Here is a 16,410-nt window from a genome sequence, read left to right as displayed (position 1 = left end):
GAACATGAGAACATGATCTAAAAATGTTGATTTGAAGCATAGCTTTGGTTTAATGTTGACATTATAAAACTTGGTGCCCTCGCACAGCAAATGGGTTCTGCTTTGAACCCCCCAGTTATTTGGTGTCTTCCTGTTTGAGGTTTGTATGATCCCAAGCCACCAGAACACTTTCTTTGGGTCCTCCAGCAACAAAAAACATGCAAGTTAGGCTCATTTGAGAATATAAATTTCCCTGTGTGATGCAAACCCGCATCTCCTATTCTTTTTATTTAATTCTTAAATTTATTGCCCTCAGCTTCTTTATCAGACATAAATAAGCTGTACTCTTACATGCATGTTTATGTGTAAATTAGTTCTTCTTAAGTCTGACGATATTGATGATCTCCAAATAAGAAGACAATTCATTTGTTCTTAAATGAAAAAAAAGTTTATGAGCAGCAAAACATGCTTTGGGAACCAAATTGGTATGACTCTGTTCCCAGGGAGGAGCGATGCACAGCAAATATTTGGGCACACTGAATGAAAGAAATCTCTGGTCACATATCTAAGGAAGATGATCTCTGGGGGCTAATGTGAGGGCCCACCTGCACATATATTTCTGTTGGAACAGTCATTTCTTAGTTGGATATTTGCTCTTCACAAAAGAGTTGTCCCTCCGTCACCTCCTTCAGGGAACCAAAGGAGTCATCATGATGTTTTGTTCCCTTTCAGTCAAATCAACACATTATGGGACCACAAACTAACCACTGAAACCTCCAATACTCCTCTCACCCAGCTGAGAGAACAGAATGGGCCGCTGCAGAGATGAATGAAAGTGTGGCGATGACCTACTGGAGGCAGTACATACTGTAGCATCCATGTAATATAAAGCCCTTGATGTTGCTGAGTCCTGGTTGAATGTGCCAGAACATCATGAGGCAATGGAAGACATTTCTGTTGATGTGAACCAGAGAGACAGTCCCCACACACCAGTGAAGGAGCTGCTGTTCAGACAGGATTTACCCCTGGTCACATAAATGCGCGCTCAGCCTATGTGTGTGTGAAATGCTATATATTCACAGGAAAAAGGGACTGCTCAGAGCCATGGAACTTTAGGCTGCAAGGAAAATTTGGGGCAAATACACCACATTCAGGTGCAATGTAACCATCAAGAGACCTGAGGGATGCTCAGATGAAGCATGAAGGTCTCCTTTATGGCAGTAAAAAATGAGAAGCAGTGCAGTATTGTAGGAAATAAATCTCATATTTACAGTCTTCAACTGGAGGACCACAAAAAGACTCAAACACCAAATCCTAATCCCATGACGGAACTCTGGATTGAACTGCTGGCTGTAGAAGTCAGACCCCATTTAAGAAACAAGACAAAAGGGACAGCCGTTAGCATCACTCCATCAAAGCCAAATTGACAGGCATAGCTGCTAAATAGACCTTAATCAAGGAAAATACAGACTTTTCTTTAGCCCCTGCAATAGAACACTGAAACATTTACTGTACAACGAAGCAAAAAAGAGGTGCAATAAATGTTTTGCGAGCATATTCATACTTTCATTGCTTATTATGATATATACAGTATGTATATATAGTTATATATGATATAGCTAAGACAAGAGTATCCATAATTGTGTTTCCAATTAATTGCTCAGCAAAATATTTAAAAAAAATATTTCCACCAACTGGCTCTGGGTGATTAAATATAGGCTGCTAAATTCCATCAGAAGACGGCTGTTTAGGTAATGTTGCATAGTCGTTGCTATAATAGAGTGGAGGAAGAAGAGCTGTCTATCAGTAAAAAACAGAAACATCTTGAGCAATAATCTTGAAAGACAAAGTTTAGGGATATCCATGAAGAAAACAGAGGTGAAACAGCTTGTCTGTCACATTTTAAATATTTGCTACATCCGAGCTTATTCAAAATAGGGATTTTCATCTCCCGTTTTGTATATTTACCTTTTCAGCAATGAAATCTGAAATGCTCAAATTAAGTTGCTTTTTCCTCACTGCAGTTCCTTAAGTGAGCTGGGCCTCTAAGCAGTGAATCATAGCAAATACAGGATTGAGAAAGAAAGCTCAACTGATTTAAAAAAAAGAGAATAAATAAGACAGTCTTTTATAACCTGTACGATCTGATCAATCACACAGTGATGATGCAGTTATTTTATAAAAATCTAAAACATGAAAGACAAAATTGAATCTATTGCTCAAAAAAGTGAATAACTCAAAAAGGTTGAGGGCCATGGATATATGGTCAAAGGAAATTTAAAAAGCCATTTCATGCGGTATTAATAGTCAAAGCAGCGACTGAAACGTTTGAAAATTGAGACTCAAACCATATACCATATACTGAAACCATATACCATATACTCAAACCATATACCATATAGTCAAACCGTATACCATATACTGAAACCATATACCATATAGTCAAACCATATACCATATAGTCAAACCATATACCATATAGTCAAACCATATACCATATACTCAAACCATATAAAATATACTCAAACCATATACCACATACTCAAACCATATACCATATACTCAAACCATATACCATATACTCAAACCATATACCATATACTCAAACCATATACCATATACTCAAACCATATACCATATACTCAAACCATATACCATATAGTCAAACCATATACCATATACTCAAACCATATAAAATATACTCAAACCATATACCATATACTCAAACCATATACCATATACTCAAACCATATACCATATACTCAAACCATATACCATATACTCAAACCATATACCATATACTCAAACCATATACCATATAGTCAAACCATATACCATATACTCAAACCATATAAAATATACTCAAACCATATACCATATACTCAAACCATATACCATATACTCAAACCATATACCATATAGTCAAACCATATACCATATACTCAAACCATATAAAATATACTCAAACCATATACCATATACTCAAACCATATACCATATAGTCAAACCATATACCATATACTCAAACCATATACCATATACTCAAACCATATACCATATAGTCAAACCATATACCATATACTCAAACCATATACCATATAGTCAAACCATATACCATATACTCAAACCATATACCATATAGTCAAACCATATACCATATACTCAAACCATATACCATATACTCAAACCATATACCATATAGTCACACCATATACCATATACTCAAACCATATACCATATACTCAAACCATATAGTCAAACCATATACCATATACTCAAACCATATAAAATATACTCAAACCATATACCATATAGTCAAACCATATACCATATACTCAAACCATATACCATATAGTCAAACCATATACCATATACTCAAACCATATACCATATACTCAAACCATATACCATATACTCAAACCATATACCATATACTCAAACCATATACCCTATACTTAAACCATATACCATATAGTCAAACCATATAAAATATACTCAAACCATATACCATATACTCAAACCATATACCATATACTCAAACCATATACCATATACTCAAACCATATACCATATACTCAAACCATATACCATATACTCAAACCATATACCCTATACTTAAACCATATACCATATAGTCAAACCATATAAAATATACTCAAACCATATACCATATACTCAAACCATATACCATATAGTCAAACCATATACCATATAGTCAAACCATATAAAATATACTCAAACCATATACCATATACTCAAACACATACCATTTAGTCAAACCATATACCATATACTCAAACCATATACCATATACTCAAACCATATAAAATATACTCAAACCACATATCATATACTCAAACCATATACCATATACTCAAACCATATACCATATACTCAAACCATATACCATATAGTCAAACCATATAAAATATACTCAAACCATATACCATATACTCAAACCATGTACCATATACTCAAACACATACCATATAGTCAAACCATATACCATATACTCAAACCATATACCATATACTCAAACCATATACCATATACTCAAACCATATAAAATATACTCAAACCATATACCATATACTCAAACATATACCATATACTCAAACCATATACCATATACTCAAACCATATACCATATACTCAAACCATATAAAATATACTCAAACCATATAAAATATACTCAAACCATATACCATATACTCAAATCATATACCATATACACAAACCATATACCATATACTCAAACCATATACCATATAGTCAAACCATATACTATATACTCAAACCATATACCATATACACAAACCATATACCATATACTCAAACCATATACCATATACCGCAGCTTGACTGGACCCTAACACAGTTTGAACAGATGTGTGACAAAATAGAAATCATAACAATAAATAAATTGAGGAATTAATAAAAAAGAATCAAATAAGATAACATGTATGTACTGATAAACAAGGAGTTTACGTCGTCTATGGTCTTAGTGGGAGACAAACTGCCTAACAACAGTGGTGTTCATCATTATCTTTTTCTCCTGTATGCAGAGCATGCCTGGCTTCACCCAAGAAGGACATTTATTCACTCATGTTAATTTTTCAGCGGGAAATAAAAGAGGGGTGGAGAAACAAAAGGACAGACATTCACCCACTCTGTCTTCCAAGGAGGCAGACGTTTGACCTAATTAGTATGCTAACGTATGCACGGGAGGGCATTTGGTCCGAGGTTGTTGGAGATTTAAGGCGGGAGAGTAGAAACTTCTCATCCTCATGCCCTTCATTCATCTATCCACCTCTGCTGCCTTTTGTGGGCAGTAGCCGTGCATCTCCATGGCCTATATTCACTCCCAGACATCTTTGTTTTGGGACGCCTGGAGGACAAGGGCAGTCGGGTAAGGCAGACATCCATAAATTAAGACACAGGGAAAGTAGGGAAAGCAGGGCACAAGGCTTATCTGTATTGTCTTTTTTTGTTTTCTCGTGTTGTGATGAGGAAACAACAGTTGGTAAATGAGCTTTGTTTGTGGTTTGTGTTCCTTGGATTGTCTTGGACAAAGATGCATTTAGCTGAGCACTTGGATGATCCTCAAGCTCAGAGAGACAATGGACAGAATACCTCATTCCCCTTTAAGACACAGACAAAGCTGCAGCAATGATGATGTAACTTTGAGAACAAAAGAAAGAAGGAAGGGAAAGGAGAAATTGAATGAGCATGTTGGCATTTGGCAAGAAGGGCATTTGGAGACCCCCGCTGTTTCATCACATCATGCATCCCAAACACACTTCTCCTCATCTCCTCTGGCCTTTGGCGCAGAGACATCTCGGCTAATTGTCTGTGATGCTTTCATTCTCAGGAATAAGACAAGAAGTCGGTGCAAGAACGAAGAGGACAGAGACCAGACACTGAGCAGACAGGATGGGGTAGAGGGAGGACTGGGATAATGACAGAGGAAATAAAGTGAAATTGAAGCATGCGCAGGAGGAAAGGGCAGGGACAGACTGGTGGAGGTTGAATGAAAAGACAAAGGCAGAAGTACCAGGTAATAAGAGGAGTCATATATTGGCTTCTATAAATATTTCACAAGGGACTCAGACAGGGATATATGAGAGGTGAAGATTCAATGTTAGAGCACACATGTAGGCAGATACAGATGGGGGGGGTTACCTATGACAAAAGATCTCAAAAATTGTATATTCAACAAATATTAACCTCACTCCGCCCTAAACAGTATTAAAATGGCACAAATAAACCAGCTGTCTGTTTCTTCAAGCATCCATCCCAACCCAACCTTATTTATATAAAAGAAGAGGAACCATAGAGCCATCCACAAATATCACTGGAAGTGGTTGATGGAAATGGCGAAGTTAAAAAAAAGGTGCACTTCTGCACAAATAGTTGCTCTCTGAGGGTGCTTTTTGCCGTCTGTTGGAGGTTGAATGGGGAAAATGTGATCTGAAATCTCCCTAATTCATTTAATCACTTATAAAATATATAACTCACATAACTTAACAGCTCTTTCTGTCTCCATCATCGGCATGGATATTCCCAAACTTGGTCTCTTCTCCAAATAGCAAGCACTTAAAAGCATTTATAACATATCTAACCAAAGGTAATTCCTCAAAACCTAACAGAGGGCCCTTTCTTCTACTATGTTACAGCAATGTGTATCAGTGCCTATGCAGCCATCCTCTGGCAGCATTGCATATTGTATCCAGTGCAAACCAGTAACCAGTAAAATTTGCTTAACAATTAAATGAAAACAAAAGAATATCTTAAACCCGATAAAATCAGAATTTACCAAATACTCAGGAGCCCCTCTCCGTCATCAACCAACCAGGAATATCCAAATTCAACCCGAAGTTTCACAGCAACCATTACCACCTTCCCCCAGAATGAACACTCCTATGGAGAAAGCAAAGTTAGCCTCCCAGAGATCAGTTACAGCAGTACATAAAGAGTTGACAACCTCTTACATTCAGACATTGTGTGATAATATCCCACAGTACCACCATTATAATGTTATTGCTGCTTTCCACAAAGCACAAAGAGCACCATACACATGCTGCTTCGGTGCATGAATTTACATTTATGTGTCTGCCTGGCGTACCTCAACAGAGGCGTCCAGGGGGAGCTATCCTGCCAACCCTGCTGTCTCTTTAACAGATGTTATAGTGGTTGAAGCATCACCTGCTCTGTCGATGCAGAGGTGCAACTGAGTGCTGCAGTGATTATGCATTTCTGTAGGCCAAGTGGAAGTTAGCCTCACCACTTGACCAAAAGCCCATGAGTTTTTTTGGTTTGGTTTTGGTTTTATATATATATATATATATATATATATATATATATATATATATATATATATATATATATATACACACATTAATATATATATATACATTAGATTTTGGATTAGTACTGCAGAAAAGAGTTAGTACAGACAACAGAGCTTATTTCAGTTATTTTAAATGAAAACCTGTTCAGAACACAAACTGTATTTAAGACAAGCTCCCTGGATGCTAAATAATGCCAATTTAGGATTCCAGGGTTATGAAAAAAAACAAAACAACAAAGAACGCCAGACTTGTTTTGGGGGTTTTTGTTTGAATCAGGTCAGTGGCAAGGGTTGGTCATTTATTTACGATGTACTGCAAGGGGTTAGGGGATGGGTGTAAAGATGACATAATATTCTTTATTGTACTAAAACATACAATGAAATACAGGTGCACTCCAGGACCAGCAGTCATTGCCAGTGTATGCAGTTAAAATTGGATTTTAAAAAGTGCTCAATGATGCCACTGAACATAAAGGTACATTTTTGCTTATTAAGGCTGTACTGTATTTAGGGGTTTGGTCTCAGTTCAATATGGTAATAATTGGGGTAGAAGCTGTTCATAAATCTTGTGGTGCATGTTTTGATGGACGTGTAGCATTTCCTGGAGGGAAGGAGTTTGAATAAATGACAGACAGGGTTGAATGCTTTTTTAGGATGTTGTGTGTCTTCCATAAGCAATGGGATAGGAAGATGTCATCGGGGGCAGGTGTCAGTTTATAAAGTTCTGTGTAGTCTTTATTATTCTCTGCAGTGACATTTTTTTCTGTACCATCGCCATTTTTAAAAAAATGCATTCATATTACATGATTACTTGAGTTAACATACAGTTATTACATTTAGGGAGAGGGGGAAAATGGGGGACACATTAATTGGGACGAGATGGTAAATGGAGAAGCAATGTAGATTGTAAACTGCCCTATGTAAACATTTGGCTTTGAGTATAAATACATTAACATTGACTTTGCCTGTAAGTACAGTACTGAAAAACTTTTTTTTGGCATTTGGTCTGAACACATCAGAGTCCAAACACTTTATGATTACATTCATTGATTGGCAACAGCAATGGACCCAACTTTAACTACACATTTTACCGTGGGCCAACCCCCTGCAGGGCCAACAAAAACCTGGGTATCACAGAGGCCAGCCAGCCAGGGAAGGGCCACCAAGTTGGCCACCAACACAGCAGAACTGGCATCGAGGTGGCTTTGGATCAGGAGGGGAGAAACAGGGCATGTAGGGTAGAGCTACCTGGACACAAACTAGGGCTTGATCGACCCCAGCTGGCTTGCCTGGAGGAGGGGGGTCTGATTGTTGAAAGACGCGAAACCCCATGGTCCCAGGTTACAACACTGATGAGGTGTCCAGGGGCACCAGATGGTGCATCTAAAACCAGTGTGAGGATTGTCCAATAATGAGGGATGAAATACAGTTTCATCGTGGTGACAATTTTCATTTGTATTTTAGGTTTAAGAATCCAGTTTTTATTCTTACATAAATGCCATTGGGTTGTGGTCAAACTCAAGGTGTGCTTGTTCTGCTTGGTCTGGTTGTGCTACACACCACATAGGGAATATGGAAAGCCAGAATTCTCAGCAGCTTTCCGACAATCGTTGAGTAACTGGTATTGATCAAAAGCCCTATCAACCTCCTGCAGATATATTAGTGTCACTCTTTGCAATGTGACACTGAAAATGGGAATAATTTTGTCTAGCAGGGTCGTAGGGGCCTGCAAGGAGTAGTTTTGAAGGGAAGTAGTACACGGGTGCTAATAGGGAAGAAGTGATAGAGAAAGATAGTAGGGAGATGGATTGAGGTATGGAAGGAAGAAGAGTTCCACATGGACAAAAAAGCTCTCCACATCAACATTATTACAAAAGACGAGAAAAAAGAGAAAAGACACAAAGAGATAGAAATGACGCGCGGCCCCCCAGATATCTGCACGACCATCTCTCGCTCATCTCTGTTTCTTTCTGGATGTAAACTGCCATCCACTCTCCCGATTAATCCAGTCTGTCCAGCTCTCTTTGTACAGTTTCGTCACGATGCTGTTTAAGCAAACTCAGAAACAAAAACAGAATAGACGGACACCGAGTAGAAAGAGAGTCACTGACAGACATGGAAGACGTTACATCCTAAAATTCCGGCTTGAAATTATTCATTTGAAGATTTTCACACTTATTTTGTCTTCACTCTCAGGATTGATTTATATACCTCATCTGTAATTAGAATGTATTTGAATTAATGTAGGCAAGTCATTTTAAAAAAAAAAATCAGTATAAATCAGTATAAAGGGATGTAGGCATTATATTGTGTTGTAGCTGGAAAGAGACACCCGGGCTAGGGCTTGTTGTTTTCCTAGAGGGAAATTACAGATTTTCTAAGGCTAATATGATCCACAGAGATATATCAAAACTGTGCAGTTCTAAAGTGTGTCTTGAATGTTTGCTTCATTCTGGAAGTCCTACTGGTCCGTTTTGCTGTAATAAATAAGCAGTTCTTCACTGAGGACTAATTTATTTTAATTTCCATCGGTGCATTTAAAAAGGCAGGAGAGTGTCAAACATGATAGGAAGGCACCAATAAAGACCATTCAGAAAGAAAATAAAACTTCTCTTGTCCTGACTGTTGTGATATTGTCAGACTGCACTTGGTTTTGAATTCAGCTTTCATTTTTGATGTTGTCCCTTATCAATAAATCTGTATGAACAGTAAATTTGTACAGTATATGCATGTACAGTATGTTTTTGGGGCATTTAAAAAATTACATCATATTGCTTATGTGTTACTACATTAAAAAAACAACAACAACTGACCAGCTAATACTTATATTAGGCCACATCCATTTGGGATGCAGAACACCTGGTGTACTGTCGGACTTGAATGGTGATGTATGAAAATTGAGCATTTTTTGTGTATTTTCAAGAACAATAATTAAACGAAATTCTGAGGGCTATCATTATTATTTATTAGCATTTTATTATGATCTTAATTCCACTTGAAAAATTAAAAGTTATACTTGTGTGTGTGTGTGTGTCTCTGTGACTTTCAATCTCATCTAATTTATATAACCCTCTCACTTTTTGCCCTTGAATGTTGCAGGGATGCTTGCGTTTTCTCCACCCTACAGTGGCAGAGAGAGTCTTTTCTCTTCAGTATCTAGTTGTTCATTCTTCTTTGGTCACAGTATCCTGAGGGAAGACCCACTTGCAGAAATATGCTAATGACAATATTATTGTGCCACAGTTACTCCATATTCATTCTTTTTTTGTTTTTATTCTTTTAATGTGCAAATGAATGCAGCACAACACAAATCTACCTCACCTTGCATGCAATACACAGTCATCAGCACTTTGGGTGCTGCAGATGCTGGCTGTAATAGGCTCAGCTAAATACAGATCAAAACCTGGGCCCACAATAGGAAATCATTACTTGTATCATTCTGATGACTATTTCCACACAGAAAGTGGAGCTTGTGAAGGCCTGTTTTTAATATTTGAAGAATGTTTAAGGAGCTACATGACGGTTTCCTGAGAGTTTGTATTTACCTGTATGAAGTTAGCATTATGAACATAAGTGAACAACAAAGGTGTGAAGTAACCAGTGGCTGGTAGATTTGGAAGTGGTCATACAAAAAAAAAAAAAAAAGACTCAAGAGATTGTAAATCTTCTGATCATTGCTTGTCCACACTAAAAGGTTTATATTGATTTCTTGATTTTGGAATTGTACATGGAAGATATATATGATATATATATATATATATATATATATATATATATATATATATATATATATATATCATATATCATATATATATAAAATTTGAATTTATTTCAAAATGACATTACAAGTGTCCACCCCACCACATCCTCCATCTCGCTATGATTTTGCTATTTCCATGCATCAATTTTAGAAATGAACTGCAATTTTTTTTTTTTCATAGGGTTGATATACATGATGCAGTATCACACTGCATCATGTCAAACTTTATTAAGAGACATAGTAGAAGTAGGTCACAACCAATTCTGGGTCATAACACATAGTTTTAAATAACTCTGAAGTCTATTGTTATTCTGAAGATGTTGTGATGTGAGCTCCATCCACCAGTTAGACTGCACTGGCACCCACTTTTGTTTCAAGATCAAGATGGCTTCTCATTGTGCCAACCTGTTACCCATCTGCTTTGACACGCCTGCCACCCAGCTACATTAACTGCTGCTTCCCTACACAAAAGATGCACACACGCACACACACACACACACACACACACACACACACACACACACACACACACACACAACTACATCCTACACACATTTGTGAACACATTAACCATGTGCCATTGGAGTCCTTTGTTCCTCGTGCAAACAAGGTTTTGGAGACCACAGTCTTTTGTTTGTCGGCCCTGCTGCGGTGCCACGTTACTACACAATGGGGCCATTGAAAGTGAATTTGCCCTGACACACTTGGCTTTATTTGGGGGTTGGGATTCAGGGTATATTGGATAAACTGGCACAACCACAGATAGTTTGGATTTTTGAGAGAACTAATATAAGCTATCTAGGGAGGCTTTTGTGTCACAATTGACAGGAAAGATTATGTACTTATCATAGGTCAGGCCAATGACCAATCATCACCTCTGTACATCTTTCAATAAAAATGTTAATTGCATGCTGTAATTTGAACAATAAGGTCATTCTTGGTCCAAGAATGACCTTAAAATCAAGATAAGAGTGGTGTTTATATTTTTTAATTCACAAACATACTTACCACTTCCTTGGTTTACTTTAACATAGCTTAACGCTGAAATGCTATCAAGTGTTAGATAAGAGAAAATGGTCAACATTCCCAAAAATGCTATGTAATTACTCCTAATCCAAACAAAACATTTTCCACTACTGCAGCTAATCTGCAGCAATCTCTTTACACTTAACAATTTGGTTTATCAATCTGTCCATTAAGACCAGGAGAAAAAAGACTTGAGAAAGCAATTGAAATTTTTAAAACAAATCCATCCATCCATCCATTTTCTATTATCGCTTATTCCTCTTATTGTGATTATATGTGACCATCTATATCTGTATCTATATATTTGTTTGAATATAATCTACATGATTCCTTGATCTTTGAGTATTATTTCATTTTCTTTATTTTCATTTACTTATTTCTGACCTGGAATAAACTGGCCCTCCTTTTGTCTCCTTATGTATGCTATGTAGCAGTCATAGCCTGTGGCTATTTGCTCTACTTTAGTTACCAGCTACTCACCTTGCTTTTATGTTGTTTATTTGTGTCAGTGTGTGTACCTGTGCCATCTTTGTTATTTTATCTGTCTGTCCTGCTTGTTGCTCTCGCTTTCCTCCTCTATCACCTTCCCTCTCCCAACTTTGTTCTCTGACCATGCTGTTTCTATTTTTTTGTTTTTATATATATATATAGGAACCAGCCAAAGGTTTCAAGGTCATTTATCTCAAGATTTAGAGTCTTGTTTAAAAAAAATCGATCACCTCAGAACATGGGTTACTCTTTAGAAACCCAACATCATCAATATTTCCGAAACATGGCAACATATAACTGGCGAGGAAATTAAATTTGATAACTTTGTTCTGTACAGAGATGATAGGGCTTCTAGAGGTGGTGGTGTAACCACATATGTTGCTTCAAATCTTGTCACTCAGCATCTCATCCCTAATGTCGAGCCAGTTAACTTTGAATGTCGTTTTGTCAACATTATTCGTCATGATAACAAACATTTACCCTTCGGCAACATGTACAGGCCTCCCTCTGCTGCGACTGACTCCACTAAGTTACTTCAACAGTAACTGGCTTGATCACTCCTCCTCCAGTGACAGCAGTTTAATAAACAGAAACCTCACTCAGTTAATAAAGGAACCTACAAGAGTTGACTCTATGACTGTTCAAGTGATCGCTCTGTTATATTTTGTGTCTGGAAAATCAAAATTCCAAGAGCACCTACTAAATATGTTAGACTGAGACAATGTCAGAATATTATTGTAGATAGTTTTATTCAATATATAATCTCCATTAATTTGGACAAATTTCAGTTAATTCCTTTTGTTGATGATGCATGAAACTTTTTTACTCTGAAATTACAAGCATAAGTCATAAACATGCCACCATAAGAACAATTAGAGTTAATTGCATACACCTACCCTGGATTATCTCACAGTTTATCAGCCTTTTCAAACAAAGGGATAAAGCTTGTACCAAATATTGCTTGTCTAAGGATGCTGCTGACTAGGAAACCTGCAGAGATTTGAGAAATCTTTGTAAAACCAAAACAAGGAATGCAAAATCTTACTACTATACAGACAGCTTCTCAAAGGATCTCCATAATCCTAGAAAGTTCTGGAAATATTTCAACAATATTAACATTAAAACCAACAAAAACCTCTTAAATCAGATAGTATAAATAATGAAACTATTGCTGATCCTCTACTTATCCCCCAAGCTTTCAACCATCATTTCTCATATATCTGTGATTCCCAACACTTCAGTTCTTATGATATGGCTAGGTGGATGGGGTCACCCGTCCATCGCAGGGCCATCAAGAGCAATTAGGGGCTCAGTATCTTACTCAAGGATATTTTGACATGGTCACCGAGGGAAGTGAGGTTTGAACCAGCTACCCTTAAGTTGCTAGATGGCCACTCTTCCTTTGAGCCCTGCTGTCTCCATCACAACAAAATATTTTAATCAAAACAATTTGGCAATTTTAAAGTAATAAAGGAATAGATGAACTTCAAACAGTGTCACCTTCACTGTTGGTAGGAAAAAAGTGGACATAACAGTTTCAAATACATGCCAAATATGAGCTACAGAGCATCTCAAGGCACAATGATACAGTCAGCAATACAGAATGTAACAACTTTTTCCTTCTGCCTCCAACGGTGCTAACAAAGATCATAATCATCAATTTGTGTAAGTGTTTGAAGAATATCTTAAACACACTCAGAACCAAAAGGTCCAGTAGAAATTCACATATTTATGTCACTTTTTCTTCGTCAGGTTTTGTCATGATTGTGTCAACAAACCGTCTGAATTCCATCAACTGTAATTAAATTTTGCTAAAACAGAAATTTCCATGTAAGATGGAGTACTGCATTTGTGTCTATTTCACTAAAATATTCCCAAAAAGCCACAGACTGACAAAAATGCAAAAAAGAGTGCTTCAATTACTGGAGTCAGAACCCAACAGACATGTTTATCAGTGTCAGGTCTCACTTTAGAGGAGCTGAAACAATTAAAATGTTTGAACAGCATGAACATGTGCTGGTCACAGCAGCTGCACCAAGGTTCCTCCCAAGAGTGTGATATCAGTGATTTAATCTCAGAAAAGTGGAAAATTATCTCTTTTTCAGTCCTGCAAATTCTTTCCTCCAAAAAGGTGACCTCTGAGAAGAGGACTAATGAGCCTTTTTTGAGCCCCTTTCAGGCAATTACACTAACCTTTATCAGGATTTTGAGTGATAATTAAATGTGTTAGGTACAGCGTGCTGTGATAACAAGGGCAAAGTTGACTTTTTTATTTTATTTTTCTGCATCTGTAGCTTTTGAGGAAACACAAAAGTGAAACATTGAGGTTGTGCCTTAATCCAACTAGTTGTGAATTTGTACAAGTAAAAGAACATTAATTCTCATTTGCTCCTCAAAATTGCCATTACCCGGTAGGTGGTAGTCACTGTGTGCATTCATTTATGTCAGCCAGACCCTCATCAGGTTACCAACACTGAATTAATCTCTCCCAAAAGTTAACAGCTCTCTTCTTCAGAGATAAGATAGTGAGAATGAACATTTCTGAAACTGAGCTTATTATTTTTCTTTGCCTACAGGCAGCTCTTCCCAGAAATCATTGAGGACACACATTAGCATCAAACCCACTAACACATGCCTGTGGCTGTATATAAGAGTAGGGTGCTACAGCTATAAATAACACAGCCTCACAGGCAACCCTGAGCACAGACAATAGTTCCTGCTCGGTCTTTCATCAGCCTATTGCTTCGCTTTTGAGGAATTTACATCCAACACATTGTGAAACATTGTACACAGAAATGAGTTGTGAAACCAAGGATGGTTAGTAGATAAAATGGCTCCATAGTTTCGAAGGTAGCATGGATTTAGGCAGCTAAATTTTCATGATTGTTTGGAGGGGTTACTGACACGAAGCTCATATTACTGCTTTCATATGCTACAGTTGCCTTTAATCACTGAAATAAAATGGAGAGTTTGGGAACTCTCCAAACTGTGCAAAGTTGAAGTTGTGATGACATCATCATGTGCACATGCTTTAGTATTATTCCAGTAATGCTAACTACAGTCTGCGTAAACTGACTTGCTTGCAAACATAGCTCATTTGTTTTTATAATTGTGAAGGAAACCGAAGACCTTGCATGTGTTGCAATTGTTATGAAGCAGTACTGCTGCAAAGCAGTCCGAAAAAAATGTTCGTATATGGAAGTATATATTTTTGTTTTTCTTAGAAAGACCTAGCATGACAATATTATCATCTCTCATTTATCCTTTTGTATCAGTTTGATTTGAGTACCATGGTATACAAACATAATTGTTGTGACAGGTGCAAGGGGCCATAAAATAGACAGATAAAGAACAGATGTACAATAAAACAAATGCAAAATGCAGGAAACAGAATTTAACAAAAAACAGGGGACGATAATTTAAAAAATGAAACAGACAACTAAAAATAATTTAGATATATTAAATATTATATTAAATGTATGATGATACACTCTGCTCATAGAAACTATTGGGTTTAATGATACAATATGAAAGTGGAATAATAAAAGTAAGTGATGGATATAGATTGCCTTTTACAGAAAAGACACAAAGTGTGTTCTACATTCGTATAAACTGGAACAATCATCTTGCCAGTTCTTCACACTGAAGCCTTAATTTGTCACATCCTGAACTGAAGGGTGAATCTACAGTATGAACTCCTTGCAGAGAAAACTAAAACTGAAATCTAAAAAATTCGATCTGCATTTTATAAAGCTGGATACGTTGACACCAAAGAGCAGGAGAATGGACAGAGGTTCAACTGACTGATAGCAGACAAAAATGATGACTTCCTGTCAGCTTGTCCAAATACGCTAATTTATAACAAACTACTAAGATGATGATGAGACCACAGAGCACTTGGAACAAACTAGTTCATGTTTGTTGTTTATTACAAACTGATTTCAAAATAAATGCAGCATTCGAGTAAGTATGATAGGTCATTATGTTGCTCAGATAGCTGACAGTTGTCTTAAAATGTTGTATAGGCATTGCACCGCTAGTATGATCATTTACTGCCATGCAGAGAAGCAAATCCATCATTGTGATACATCTCTGGATGACTTAACACAGTTTAGTTTTTATAGATGTAAAACTTAAGGTTCATCCATCTCTTGCCACTCACCCATTTGTGAGTTTTGGTTTTTTTAAATTCCTGGTGAATGCCTTCATCTGTTCAATTATCTTAAAAGACAAGAGAACAGAGAAGTGTTTCTCTTATGTATGAATTGATGTATTTCTACGCTCTGGTATTGCAGTCCAGTCTTTC

Source organism: Aulostomus chinensis, chromosome 13 (genome assembly GCF_037954235.1).
Source record: "Aulostomus chinensis isolate RoL2024-O1b breed Wild chromosome 13, RoL_Achi_v1.0, whole genome shotgun sequence".
NCBI classification, from domain to species: domain Eukaryota; kingdom Metazoa; phylum Chordata; class Actinopteri; order Syngnathiformes; family Aulostomidae; genus Aulostomus; species Aulostomus chinensis.
Note: the sequence above shows the minus strand (reverse complement) of the source record.